Below are 15,877 nucleotides of genomic sequence, written 5' to 3'. Positions count from 1 at the left end.
AAAGTTTCAGCAAAAACCTAACAGCCAGCCATGTTTTTCTCCAGATTGTGCTGCTGCTATTGCGCACAGAAATCACTTTTTCCACTGCTTCCAACGTAATAGATGTATGGAAACTAAAGCAGCTTTCAGGACTGCCAGCAACCATTGTAAGAAAGTAATAAAGAACGCAAGAGAATTGTATGCTCAGTCCGTCAAGTCCAAAGTAGCTGAGCAGCGGCTTGGTTCCCACCAGTTTTGGCAAATTGCAAACAGAATCCTGAACAGAAGCGTGTGCTCTATCCCACCTATCATCAATGGACCTGAGTTAATCTCATCAGCATCAGACAAAGCCAAACTCTTTGCCAAGAACTTTGCAGCTAATTCTACCCTTTGCGACCAAGGCCGCCAACCCCCAATATTTCCTCCTGTATCAGAAAACACACTATGTGATATACAAATATCTGTATGTGATGTTGCCAAACTAATCAAAAACCTTGATTCCAGTAAAGCAACCGGCCCTGACGGTATTCCAATTATAGTACTCAAAAAACTTCAACCAGAACTAGCACCCATACTTACAAAACTGTTTAAACGTTGTCTTAAGGAGAATTGCTTCTCATCACCCTGGAAAATCTCATCAGTATGCCCTGTATTTAAGAATTCAGGTGATCGCTCATCCCCCTCTCAGTACAGGCCAATAAGTCTCCTGTGCGTCATGAGTAAGTTGCTGGAATCTGTATTAAATAGAGAAGTAATCAACCATCTCAGCAAAAATAACCTTCTTAGTGACACACAATATGGTTTCCGTTCTGCTAGATCTACAGCAGATGTGCTTACAGTTATATCTCATAGGATTAGCGAATCTCTCGACAGAGGCAACCTTTCTAGGGCAATTGCTCTTGACATATCAAAGGCCTTTGATAGGATATGGCATAAAGGTTTACTTCACAAGATCTCCAGCTATTGTATAGTTGGAAATGTCTTCTCAATTATTAAATCATTTCTCTCTGATAGGTTCATAAGAGTAGTAGTTGATGGGCAAAAATCAGAAGCTCACAGTATAAATGCTGGAGTCCCTCAGGGGTCCATCCTAGGCCCAACTCTTTTCCTGATCTACATTAATGATCTTCCAAATCACATCCTTACATCATTCGTAGACATTTTTGCTGACGACACTACCATCTATGGTAGCACATCTAAGACTGTAAACGACCAAGTTCTCTCCAATTCTCTCTCCTCTGATCTTGATCACGTTGTACAATGGGGAAAGGAGTGGCTGGTTACTTTTAATGCATCTAAAACCAAGCTTCTATCTTTACATCATCAACATTCTGATCCCCATCTGGCATCAATTAAAATGAATGACTCTCGTCTTGGGGAGGCCTCAAGTTTTGACAGGCTTCTGGGCTTGACCTTTACTCCTGATCTTAAATGGAATATGTACATCAAATCTGTTGCCAAGGCCGCTGGAAAAATGGTGAGATCCTTCTATCGATCCAGTAGATATCTCACTGCTGATGCAATTCTCTATCTATATAAGAGCCAGATACGTCCAAGGATGGAATACTGTTGCCACATATGGGCAGGAGCTGCTAGAAAAGATTTGTCCTGCCTTGATAGGGTTCAAAATAGACTTCATGGCCTGGTGGGAGATGTCCTTTTCTCTTCCCTTCAACCTCTATCTCACAGAAGAGATGTTGCGAGTTTGTCTCTGCTTTATCGTTATTTTCATGGAAAGTGTTCGACTGAGCTTCAATCTATGGTCCCCCTCGCCAAACTTTCACAAGAAACACTAGACTAGCTGAAAACATTATCAATAATTTTCCCCACTCTTTATCTGTGCCTAAGCCTAAACATAGATTCCATGATCAAAGCTTCTTTCTTAGAACTGCACACCTGTGGAATTGTCTTCCGTTTTCCTGCTTTCCAGCTGTCTATGATATGGTTGTCTTCAAGTCCAACGTGAACAAGTTTCTGATGAGCCGTTTCACTTAAGTTAACAAATTTACCGAACTTCCATTACTATCGATTACTATATTGTCCTTTTGACTACTCTACACTCTTTAACCCTTATCCTTGAGTGGCCTATCGGCCTTGATAAGTGATGACGCCTATGTAAAAAAAAAAAAATGTAACAGTAATGAAAGTTCTTTTGTTTTGGTAAGTCCTTTTGTAAAACGGTGGCCAATTTGCTTCCATACACATGGAGTCTTTAGTTAGAATTCCTTTGTTGGAATGTTAGTTCATTGTTCCTTTGGAAGGATTCATGTTGTACATGGAGAACACGGCGGGAATGATGGCGGCTATATTCAGGCATAAAGTGAGTCCCATAGGACTCATGAAGAAATAAGTTCCAATAATCGGATAATAACATGCCGAACAGTAGTAGAATGTCCTCCTTAGTTTGAACAGGTTCAGCAAATAGGTTGTCTCTGTTTTGGAGTTGAGTCCTTCATTCACCAACTGTTTCGTGTCCATGAAGGAATTATCTTGGTTCCCTCGACAGAAGTGCTGCTGGGTTGAGTCCAGCCCGTTTCATGTTTTTTCTTAGACTGAAAAATAAGCATGAATACAAAAAGGGCACCAAGTCAAAATCACCTGACACATTCAAATTTAAACCAATCACAGACCGGCTAGCAAACCATGTAGGCGGCCTAAAAGCAACATGGCAGTTGAATATGGAGTTTCTCACAAGTGAAGGCCTTTGCAATCGAACATGACGTCATAAATTTTGGTACACGCATGATATGTCGACAATGGATAACATAACATATTTGGTAAAACTTGTGGAGAACGCTCTGTTTTATGTTTTTTTTTAAATGGAACAGAAATGTAAATTTTGTTACGTTTAAAATTTGGAACATTTTTACATCCTTAGCCTTAAGCTCCTAACTTTCACATGCTAACTGCCTAACAATCATCACTAAACATCTATACATTCCTACCTCTAACATGCATTAGAGTTCAGTCCTATCCAGCCAAAGTATGCACTCGGATGCAAAGCGATCTTCATTACATAACAATTGCCTCTTCCTAGATGATTTTGCAACGAACAATACTAAACCAAATCCGATACTCCCTGTCATGCAAAACGCTCGATGACTCTTAAATGAAAACTGAAATTATCTCCCCTCAATAGTAGAAACACTAACACAACTTCTATCCATTTGCATCTACTGAAAACTTGCCCAAATATCTATTTACTTAATTATACATACGGAATACACCATGACTTAAAATGTACCTCCAGTTATACCCTTACTGTGCTGCACCTACACCTTAACCTTCGGAAATCTAAATATACAGTGACTGGGCAAAATTCTTAGCTCAATTCCTAATACCTACTCAAACTATAACGTTATCCTGAACCTAAACTAACATAAAGTTAAAAAAATGGAAAAACCTAAAGGTAAAAGTCTTAATCTGCACTAACGCTTTTCTAACAAGCCTCCCCACAAAACTGGTTCCACTGCATGCCCCTGGATCACTTTGAGGAGTGTAACTATTCATTAGATATATAACCTCTACAAACTAACCCTGTAACATTAACTAACCACGCGGGGTCGCAGAAATACCTGGATTAGGACCCAGGCGTGGAGCAAACCCTCTCAGGGCTGATGGACCCAGTAGATCTTCCCAGATCACCCGTCTAGGAGAAGGAAAACTCTGAAACTAAACCAAAGGGGAGGGAGGCCTCTCCAGTCTTGGATGACAACCTTCCTAGAGCTGGTGACTCAAACAAATTACCGGTCTGCAAACCTAAATTGCTTAAGGAGTAGATAGGCTCTGTCTATTGCCGGCTTCCATACTCCTTCTTTGCCTATTAGTCAGGCGCAGAGACTCTATCACAAGTGAATTGACAAAACACTTAGTGGTAGATCTTGTTTCTTGTCTAGGGAAATGAATGCCGTTCCCCCACTCCCGACACATCCCACCCCTCAAAACTGGGCACTTGGGAGTGCTTGAGTATCACACATGCCTGTGCAATTAGATTGGGGTGGTCTTCTTCTGATGGGCTGAGGGTACCGGATTGACAGTTCCTGGCTGCTGTTTCTGACTGGTAGTACAGGTGCCCTAACTCTTTGGTAGCGCTTAGAGCGGCTGCTCCATCAACAATTGTATAATATCGGGATATTTGTAGTGCCATGTCGCGCATGGAAAGGGATCCTGCACTCATCCCCGATGGGCTTTCCTGAGGCCACAGTCCTAGTTGAAGAAAGGTCAGCTAATGGTCTACTTGTGTTGCATGTCTGATACCCTGCATAACCTCTTGTTCAGCTCCCCCTCACCTAACTGAAACTCTTTAAAAACATGATGACAGTACAATCAAAAAATAAGCTTAAACCAGGCCTAGGGACAAATAAATCCGACTTGCCTCCTCCATCCCCTCTAACTACTTTAACATGCCTGGCTATTTCCCACTCTGCCGTAGGACTCTGACAGACATATGCACGGACTTGAAGTCTACATTCGCAACACCCTCCCCCTGACTAGAGAAATAAACCTAGAAACGGATGATCAAGCCTTTATGTGCTTTAGACTAAACATACAACATAACGTTAGTTCCTTTTATTTTCTCTACTGCTCTCCCTCGACCCAGGACTGCACCATAATAAACAAAGTCTCTGACAGCATAGACACAGCACTCTCCTTCGACACTAGCACACAAGTACATGTATTTGGTGACTTTAATATTCACCACAAAAACTGGCTTGGATTCTCTACTCACACAGATGCAGCGGGCAGCTCAACACATAGTTTCGCTATATCTCACTCCCTATCACAAATGGTTACGTTTCCAACCCGTTTCCCTAACCAGCAAGAACAACACGTATCACTTCTAGATCTGTTTCTGACTACAGTTCCCGAGGATTGTATAACAAATGCTGACAGCCCACTCGGGAACGCTGACCATGCAGTGATAATGGTAGAAATCACCCTAAATTCTAGACCCAAAACTGAAGAGCCAGTGCTCAAAACAACGAGATATTATAAAAAGGCTGACTGGGAAGCTATCAGAGATCTTATCAGAGATGCCCTATTGGGAAATATTTTTTCTCTTCCTACTGAACAGTGCACAAATGAGACCACTGAATGGTTCAAAACAGCAACTGAAGCACTTGTTCCCATGCGGAAATTTTATAGCAAGCCCCACTCTCCCCAATGGTTTACTTCGACTTGCGCAACTGCCATTGCTCAAAGGCAGTATGCATACCGCAGATTTAACTGACATAAGTCCAGTTAAAACAAACAGAAGTATATAGAAGCTAGAAGTAATGTTAAGAAAGAAATAGTGACAGCTAAGAGAGAATTTACTGAAACCACTAAAAAACGCATCGAAGCACAAAAATTAGGAAATCGTGACTTCTGCAACAGTGTAGTAAATAATGGGCAATCAACAATTCCCCCACTAACCAACAATCATGAGGTTGTTTGCTCAGCAACCGACAAGGCTAATATGCTTGCCAGCCGGTTTGCCTCAAACTCCACACTGAACCCTTCCAACCGCCCCTTGCCTGACTTTCCTTTGTGGACAGACGCCACGCTAGACGATCTAAAAATAACCCTTGCTCAGGTACATGCTATCATAAAAAACCTTGACACTTCAAAAGCATGTGGACCTGATCTCATCCCAGCTGTGCTATTAAAAAAGTGCTCAGCCAAAGTAGCTCCAGTACTCTACAAACTCTACAACAAATGACTTAATGAATCATGCTTTCCGGGCTGTTAGAAAACTGTTTCTGTGCCTAAGCTTAAACATAGATTCAAGAATTCTGGCGAAAGAACTGACCCATCAAATTATCGCCCCATTAGCCTCCTCCCACTTTTCGCCAAAATATTTGAGACCATAATTACCCATGCTCTAGTCCGGCACCTTACAGATGCTAAACTTCTGACTGACAAACAATATGAATTTAGACAAGCCCGTTCCACAGTAGACATCCTCACTGTAATCTACCATTCACTGGAGAAAGCGGGGGAGGGCAGAGCATTAGCTCTAGATATATCTAAGGCTTTTGACAGGGTATGGCATGAGGGTTTCTTCAGGAAAATTAAATCATACAGTATCACTGGTAGAATACTTAACATAATTAAATCCTTCTTAGATAAGAGAAAAATCCAGGTTGTCCTCAACGGTCGTACATCTAAACAGTGTGATATAAATGCGGGAGTGCTTCAGGGGTCTATCCTTGGACCTTTATTGTTCCTAATATTTATTAATGACCTCCCCGGCAAAACTGCCTCTGGGATGGGTATATATGCTGATGACACCACACTCTATAACAGGCATGACAGGAAAACAAATGAACACATAACTAAAGAAATGGTAGAAACACTAGCGGATGACCTCCAATCTGTAGTGGAATGGGGACATAAATGGATGGTTACATTCAATGCTGCCAAAACTAAACTGGTTTTCTTCAATAATTACAAAAAAACCTTCTCTGCCACCAATAGCAATGGCCAGTGACTCCCTGTCTGAGAGTACGTCTTTCAAACTGCTTGGCCTAATGTTCACAGGAAACATGAGTTGGAACAATTATATTGAAAACATTGCCGGGGCCGCTGTGAAAAAGGTAGGCTCTCTCTACCGTGCTAGAAAACTACTGACACCTGAAAGTATCCTGTACCTCTATAAGGCCACCATTCGCCCATGTATGGAGTATTGTTGTCACATTTGGGCTGGTGCATCTGCTGCTAGTCTCTCGCTCCTAGAAAAGGTTCAAAAGAGAGTCGCCAATCTGATACGCCCTGAACTGGCATCTAAGCTTCAGCCTCTGTCCCATCGACGAAACGTTGCATCCCTCTGCCTGTTCTACAAGTATTTTAATGGTGAATGCTCTGACGAACTGCAGACACTTGTGCCCCCACGACGTAGACACCCTCGACAAACCTGACAGATGTAAAAGATCTTTCTGCTCCAGTAGTTTCTTCCCCAGAACCGCTAGACTCTGGAATTCCATTCCAAGTCCCTGCTTCCCTAACTGTACTAACATGCAGAAGTTCAAATGTAACGTGAACCGACATCTTGCTGCCCAAATCCCAACATAGTGCCCCAGCAGTTGCTGCCTCTGATAGTAGCCCCCTACACCAAAGTGGCAATGGGCCTTGTTTGGGGTGAAAATGTAATAAAAATAACAAAAAAACATTACGTTCAACTCATCGTTGCACATTCGACTTGTCAACTTTTATAGGTGTTCGGGTATGTTGACAAAATTGAAGGTGTCTATTCCGAAAGCCGTTTTTTAACATAGGGAAGTTGGGGGGCTACTCTGGAAGCCTCTCTTAACATGGCGATGTTGGGGTGCTTATTCGTTGCATACCCGAAAACTAATAAAAGTGAATGCTGAGTTGGACTTATGTAAAAAAAAAAAAAAAAAAAATACAAAAAAGGTAAAACACATTGACTTTTTTTTGTTTAAAAATTAAATTATTTCGTTTTGTTAATAAAATTTTATAAAAAAAAAATCATGCGTTTTTTTTTTTTTTATATATATATACTTTCGCTTATTTTCGATTTTTGGGAGCAAGTTGAGAAAAAAATTAAAACGGAATGAAATTTAAATGTCTGTTCCATTTTTATAACAACCGCAAAACAGTGTTCTCCGCAAGTTTTACCACATATTTTTTTAAGCATGTGGGGGTCGTCGGGCCTTTTTAGGAACTAACTTCCTCCACAAATAAATAAAAATAAAAAGAAGAAGACTTACATGCAAAACAAACGGAGGTTTATTCACAGAAACCAACCATTAACAAATAAAATATAATTCTCTTTATAATGAGTTCAGAAGTCCTTTAAGTGTTCGTATAAAAAAAGGAGAATGTCTTTTTTTGTTGAACTGTTCATATGTTAAAACATGTTAAGAGAGGCAATAGGTAATGTTCGCCTGTGAAATTGTATGAAACGCGCGGAGCGGTGAAAATGGAAGAGTGATAGTAACATGCGTGGAACGTCCGATTGGACCGGCTCCAAGCGAGCTTAAAAAGAAAAGTTTAGGAAAATGTCCTTGGAGAAATCCCATTGGACGGAAACATCACGTGGGGTGCTCTGTACTACGTCCGCTCGTTTTGAGTCGATTTAATATATAAGGCCACGCCGGAATTTGCGTGGGAGTTATTTTTTATTTTTCACGCGCCAACGTAATCGTAATCATACTGCGCGCCTAAATTGTATTTATTTTTATTACAATTTTTAATCCGAATCTTAACCGTGTCAACTGGCACAAGCATTAGAAAAGAAAGCAACACAATCTGATTTATACGGAAACTAAACATTATTCAAAATTAATTGAAAATAAAACAAAACAACAACAAAGAAACAAGAATTAATTCAATAAAAATATTTATGTAGTGTTGTTACAAATAAACATCAAATTGTTTCATGGATTTTCAAGACTAAAATTAGGATTAATTTGAGATTTTAAAGACTAAAAGATGACATCAGAGTGGGAAAAGTGTAATGGGCAGACAAATTTTGTCTTATATACTACCTGGGAGACCCGATGTTGCACGTTGATTCACAAATGTTTCATATTCCCATGTTTTTGTTATTGAAATTTGAGAAATCACTCATTTTTCAATCAAATTGATTGATTGTCTGCTCTAGTTGTGGACTCATTGTGATACACCAGGAGGAAGAAGCTGCGCATGCCTTTTCACAATGACTTAGTCGACAATACATTGTAGTCTACATTGCACTGTAGAGAACCTACTGTTGATTTTATAAAATTATTTTTATATAATGGCTTGAATTAAAATTTAAAATGCAAAACTCAAGTATTCTTTTTGAGTGAACTAGCCCGAGATTCAGCAATACATATATATTTTTTTTTATTCAAATAAATAGTAAATGTATTTAATTATTTTTTTTATGAAACAACGTAAATATCCCCCCCCCCCCGGCAAACCCGACAAGCAACTAAGTCCCACCCTTTCACAGTAGAGATCCCTAGATGCAAGAGAGCCTTCTACTCCAGTAGTTTCTTCCCCAGAATCGCCAGATTTTGGAATTCCCTTCCAGGTCATTGCTTCCCCAACTGTACTGACATACAGAAGTTCAAGTGTAACGTGAACCGACACCTTGCTGCCCAACTCCCTACATAGTACCCCTATAGCTTATGTACCTGATAGTAACCCCCCTACATCGAAGTGGCAACGTGCCTTGTTTGGGGTGAAAATGTAATAAATGTCTAATTCATGTAGAGACGAGAAAAACATACAGACGGACATATCTAAACGAGACAATTTTCTTAAACGATTGTCATTAAAGTGGACTAATTTTTAGATGACACATATCTCGGTCGACACCGTTATGCCCAATACTGTCATGGCTGAAAGGCTTTTAAAAAATCTATCGTACGCAATATTTTTTGCATCAGATATCATCTTTTCTACCAACATGGGTTTACAATCGCTAACAAATTATATTTGTAAGTTATCTTGCCATTTATAAGCACTTGTCACGAATGCATTTGTGTGTATTTTTGTTTTATTTGGCAACAACAACCGGATGATCATTATCATCATCGCATCAAAAGCAGAATGAATGGTTGTATATTATTTACTAACATATATATATATATATATATATATATATATATATATATATATATATATATATATATATATATATATATATATATGTGTGTGTGTGTGTGTGTGTGTGTTGTTTTTTAATGTTTTTTACAATTGATCATCACATTGATTGAGGATTGAAACTATCATACTTTGTGCGATAAAAGAAAATCAATGTTTGTGTTTGCAGAATGTTTTGTTTTGTTTTGTCGTTTGTAGTATTTTGTGTGTGTATGTGAGTGTGTGGTTTGCCTACCCCCCCCCCCCGTTTCTGGATGGAACTTTTGGGGTGAATCCAAAATAGTTATTTTTAGGTTAAACATACATTTGAAATAAATTCAATGTATGCGAATTGCAAATAAACATAACAAATTTTGCTTTATTTTATGACAGTAAACGCGACGATTACGACAACTAAATACAAAAAATAAACAAAACATTTTTCATATTGTTCTTGGTTATTTGTAAAAATAAGTTTTTATTTGGTAAAAGTTTACTTTTTCGATGTTGTAAATTGTATCCTCGAAAATACAATTATTTATATATTTATCGGCTTATTTGTTACTAGCAGAGAGACCCGACGTTGCTGGGGATTGAATGATGATCAACGAATATTACACACTCCTATATTTTTATTGTCATCAAAATCCGTGAAATCGTCCGGGAGGAGGCTTCACATGCCTCCATGAAGTAACATAGCCCAAAAAATATGTTATTCTATATTGCACTCTAGAGAACCTACTGTTTCTTTTATAAAATTAGTTTATATAAACTTCTTTCCAGTTAACGAAAAAAAAAAACACACATTAAGAAATTTACGTGTGGAGTTTGAACCTACAGACCACGTCATGCCCCCCCCCCAAAAAAAAACAACAACAACACGCTATCAACTTACCCACAGGAGAATTTTCACGGTCCGTTGTTACTAAGCGACGACATGGAAAAATGGCTTTACTGATGATAGATAGATTAAAATAACGGTTTCGATTATCGGTAATTATCGGGGGGGGTATTTTGAGACAAAACTCAACTAAGAACACTCTCAGACGTATACACTAAAGTTCTGTAAATTTTAAAGAAAATCTGTTCAGTCGTTTCGGAGTCTATAAGGAACAAACTCACACACACACAGACACACACAGTTGCATTCATATAATTGTAGAGATAGATTAATGTTTTTAAATTGACTCTTTTTTTTAACAACACAGATTATTTTATTTAATAAATTTAGCTTATTCTTTTGTTATTGTTAAATTTAATGTTACTTGTGCAGTTTACAATCCGTTTTATTTTTTTATTTTTTTAGATCGGGTTTTTCAAGTTAAATTCAATTTTACGGTATCTTTTGTTTCTTAAATTGTTAGGTGAAAGTACAAAATAGTTAACGAAAGCTATAAAAAAAAAATAAAATAAAGGAGGAGTGATGCTTACGTTGTGTGAGCTCAACCGTTAGGGGATGAATGAACTAACATGAGTGAAGCATAGCAAATGGTATTTATGGTCAAAGGGTAGGAGGATGGTAGGAGGTAGTTTCAAACCTATAAGAACAGGTTCTATCATTCTCTTGGGCAAGAAAACATTTTGATATTAGTTGGTACCAGACTCTGTTGGGCAGGTCGTTTAAAGAGCATTTCTTTTTTGCAACCCTGACTGTTGCCTGCTCACCTTTGAGTATTGCCCTGTAACCTTTTTTATTTTTTGACATATTGCAAAAAAGAAATCTGTTTCTTCCCTTTTTTGCTGACCTTTCTGTGATTGAGTTCCTCGGCATACAGGTTCCCAGAGAACAGATCCTTCCCCGGATGACCGTCCTAAAAAATTAGTGGAGGAATGACTGAAGCTGTGCCACAGGGATAGAGTGACTCCTCATGTTTATTCCATCTTCTGAAAGGATATTCAGAATGAGAAGTTGCATCACCAAGCTAGAATTGACCCAGGTCCAGAAATGGATGTTCTGGAGACTGAAGTTAGTTGGACCTTACAACTCATGGAATATCACATAGAGCTGGGTGGACTGGATGATTCCTTGGCTGCACTGACTGTCAGTTCTCTCTTGGATACAACTTCGGGATCTACGCCAGGTAGAAGTTCAGCTTTCTTTGTGGTTAAGCCTCCACAGATTCAAATCACTGGACCTACATTTGGTGGTTTTGAAATGACTACTGATCACGAGATTCCAGAATTTCTTGTCTAGATTCAAAAACTTTGTAGTTGGTATGGCCAATGACACGGAATGTCTAAACATTTTACAATGTTCCCTTACAGACAATGTTGCGACTAATCAACCACCCAAATTGCACAAACGTGAATTATCAACATGCACTCTCCTTACTGGAGAGGGAATGTCTGGATATCAATGAGATCATCGGTCAGATTTTTTAAGACATTCTGAATTACATATCAAAGAAAAAGATTTCCTATGCAGATCTAGGGGAATTTATTTCCAGGACTGCCTCTCTCTTGGAAGAGCTAGGAAGCATCTATTCCTGCAACTTCACAGATGATTCAGGTGAAGTTTGATTAATGGCCAAGATTCTTTTCCAGAAATTTCCTAAGGAGTTAAAGGAGGAAATGATATGGCTGACAAGGAGACGAATACCATCATTATCTTCTATATTGAAGCTCACAGGAAAGGCTATTAAATACAGGTCAAGGGAGGCACATTTACATTTGACACTGGACAGAATTCTTCTCAGTGATCGGCATGGAGACTCAAAACTACCTCTTCCTTTCATATAGACACCAGCACCAGACTTTGCCTAGATATTCTCGAAACTTGCTTCCCATTTTGTGTGTGACCTTTATCAAGGAAAAGAAGTCTGTTGCAGTTAATTGTCTCTTGAATACAGACATTGGGCAGTCTTACTTGTCTGCTGATATACTGCACGTCTTGGGTTTGACAGAAACAATTGGTGTGGATTGCTATCTTACATTGTCACTCCTTCTTGGTGAATGTAACCAGAGTTTCAGAGAAGTGGTTCTGGAAATTAATTTGGGTTGCAGATAAACAGTGACGTCTCCTATTTTGGTAGCTGAGCTGATGGATCTTTCTGTTTGACTGACAAACTTGGAACATTTGTCGAATGCTTTCCAGAATGCTGAATGTCCTCTGGCTGGGAAATTTGAGGCTGGCTCCGACTTCATTCCAATCAAGGTTATCACCGGACTGGACCTCCTGCACCTATTAGTTCTCTTTCAACGTCCCCTGCCTGAAGGGTTGGGCTTTTTCTATTCCAGCAGGTATTGTGCCCCTTTGGAGCTGTGGAATCTTTCTTCTCGGAGGACCAAACTCCAATTTGGTGGCCCATCTATTGTTTATCTCTGTAATTAAACAGACTCCACAAGTGGATTCCTCTCACTTGTATTTTGTTCTCAAAAGCCAACCCACATATCTTGACCCCTTGGCAGAGTTCTTCCCTAAATGAAGTGTAGAGGGGATTGGAAAAGATGTTCAACATGGAGTCTCTGGAAATATATAATGAAAATGCCTTAGACTATAGATTTTCTGCATCTGTTGTTCAAAACCAATAATCTTGCTTACTGTTTGCTAAAAAAGATGCACCAATGAATGAGAAAATCTGCCCGTGTTAGAGTTAATGGCAGTTTATCGTGCTCAAAAATGCCTACTAACCATTCTGAATAATTGTGAGCAGTTTGTTCCAACAAATTGATACGTGGCCAATGATGCACAGGTGGTATTGTCTTCGCTAGTATCCCAATCCATCGGCAGCAAGAATATTTTTGCTAAGAACAGACTGAAGGACATCCTGCAAATGAATCTTGAGTTGGAATCCCAGTAAGGTCTCGAGCCTTTTTAAGTATGTAACCACTACTCCAAATCCGGCTGATATGATCACAAGAGGATTGATGTTAAGGAAGTTCCTATCTAACTTTGCATTTTGGTGCACTGGTCCTTCTTGGCTATGTGAAGGAATCTGTCAGCAGCCAGCACAAGAATTATGTCTAAACGAACATTGCTGGCAGATGGCTCCTACTACAGTGAACTATTATTTGGTTTTGCATGAGGAGTACCCTTCCATCATACCTCTCCAAAGATTCTCAACCTTCTCTCGTTTGTTGAATGTCTCAATGGTGTTCAAATTCATAGCCATCAAATTAGGACGAGTATGAGACAACGATTTAAAAGCAGTAATCTACCTGATGAAGATTCTACAGAAACAAGAATTTTCAACAGGGACTGAGTATCTGAAGGAGCTTATTAGGAAACAGGAATTTTCATGTAAGTTCATGCAAGTTCATGCCTTGGATATTTTTCTGAACTCAAGTGGACTAATCCGATCAAGAGAAAGAATTGATCAATCTTCGCATTTTACTTATGAATTCAAGAATTCCATTTTGATAGAAAAAGATCACCTGGTTACAAACTTTTAATTTTATATTATTATGCAAGATGTTTCCATTTGGGAACTGGATCAACCTTGGCTGAGTTATGGCAGAACGGCTACTGGGTTCCACAGGGAAGACAGGCTGTAAACAAAGTCATCATCAATTCCAGGCCTGTGTTACCAAATTCGTTGGCTATCCTACTGACTCCTCGTGCAGATTTCGAAGTGCCTTACCAACATACATGTGTTGATTTCACTGGCCATGTATGGGTACAGGATGGAAACTTGGACAGAAAATGTATTTGCTTCTTTTCACTTGTTTGAATATGAGAGCTGTCCATATAGAGGTGGTTCCAGGCATGAGCGTGCTGTCCTTTTTTGAAGCTCTTGCACACTTCATCAATCAGTATGGGATCCCGGAGGCAATCTACAGTGACAATGCCAAAACATTTATTGGGAATGGGGAAACTCTTTAGTTGTCACTCTCTGATTCATGTATACTGGAGTAAGTTTAGCTCCTGTGGAATGAAATTGAAAACTATTTCAGTTATTGTTTTGTGTATATAACTAACCTAGGTCTATCTAATGTTATGTATCTATTTTACATTTATATTACTGCTTGAGCAAGCAACCCATACAGCTTCATTTATCACATTCGACAGTGATGTGGAAGACTTTAACTATTATAGCTAAAGAACCATCTTGTAATTTTAGTCTACCCATATTTCCCTCTCCTCCTTCTCCTCCTCTCTTTGTCTTCTTCTTCACTGTCATCTGGCTTGTTAGTTTGTAAAAGTCACAAATTGCCTTTACTTGACTCTTAAACTCTCTTTCCTAAAACCTAAATCAATCATGTGATTTAAAGAATAATAAGAATAATCAACATTTGTTGAAAATACAAAAGATAATTTGCTTATCTTGGGGCTTTAGGCCAAGAAATTAGGTCCTTGCTTAACTGTTAAGTCAGATTCAAAATGATATTATTTGCACAATGTTCTTGATATTCAAATGAATATGATGGACAGAATTTGTGAAATTTAATGGCTATGATTTGTAGAGAGTTCATGAAACTTAGAGGTACACTTAATACTTTACGGTATCATTTTTTGTTCATAGTGATGCTTGGGTTAGGATTTATTGTAAGTATTTTTTTTACCAGACTCTTGAAGATAATGAACAAAAATAAAAATAACTTCTTCAGGTATTGCAGATATTGATGATCATGGCTCTTCAGTCTCATCTGCATTTGGCCTTTCTGATGAGAGTGACCTTGTGACCTTGTTGAGATTGTCAGTGAATTTTGTTCCTCTGCTCTTTTATACAACGCCGTCTCCCCCTCCCAACATCAAGCTTTTGTTTTCAACCTGTCTGTCCACATTAATGGCCGAAGAAGTTTAACTGTATGATGTGGATGGTATTAAGTAGCTGACTGCATGACTTCTTGGTTTGTCTTCCTTTTTGTCCATGAGATTCGTAGAATTCTTCTTAAAAAACGTATCATGGCTGCTTCCAAACGACTTTCAACCACCTTCGTTATTGCAACCGTAAAGAAGAATTAACCATATGTACATCTTCAAGATTCTGATTTCTGTGTTCCATTTTATGTTTCTGTTTTGTAAGATGCACTCCATATTATGGAAGGCAGATTTTTACTTCATGATTCTTTTCTTGATTTCCGCATCACTCTTACCATCAGATGTAATAGTGCAACCCAGGTACTTAAGTGTATCAACCTGTCTAATGGTATCACCTTTACATTTTATATTGCATTTTGGTATTTCAACCTTTTTGTAGATAACCATGCATTCTGTGTTCTTAGCATTAAGTTGTAGCACTTTCTTTTCACTTTCATCCATCACTGTTGTCAGTATTCGTTGCAATTTGTCTTCAGAATCTGTGATGAGGACAGTATCATTCACATATCTTAAATTGTTGAGGTTACGGCCGCTTACACTAACACCTGCATGTGCTCATGA

At 38.8% G+C, this 15,877-nt stretch overlaps 1 protein-coding gene across 2 annotated transcripts in view; it reads left to right on the top strand.

Moving 5' to 3' along the window:
- The first annotated feature begins 9,270 nt into the window (after positions 1-9,270).
- The window catches only part of LOC145277855 (uncharacterized), a 32,779-nt gene continuing 26,172 nt past the window's right edge, over positions 9,271-15,877 (top strand). The window contains exon 1 of one of the 2 annotated variants that reach the window (XM_080129804.1): positions 9,271-9,410. The gene's annotated coding sequence lies outside the window, so the exon portion shown is untranslated. The remainder of the gene's footprint in view (positions 9,411-15,877) is intronic. The other variant, XM_080129805.1, reaches the window with a different exon arrangement.

Source organism: Euprymna scolopes, chromosome 6, assembly GCF_053919585.1.
Source record: "Euprymna scolopes isolate OS-2025 chromosome 6, ASM5391958v1, whole genome shotgun sequence".
NCBI classification, from domain to species: domain Eukaryota; kingdom Metazoa; phylum Mollusca; class Cephalopoda; order Sepiida; family Sepiolidae; genus Euprymna; species Euprymna scolopes.
The sequence above is the reverse complement of the archived record's forward strand: the minus strand, read 5'-3'. Positions and strand labels throughout refer to the sequence as shown.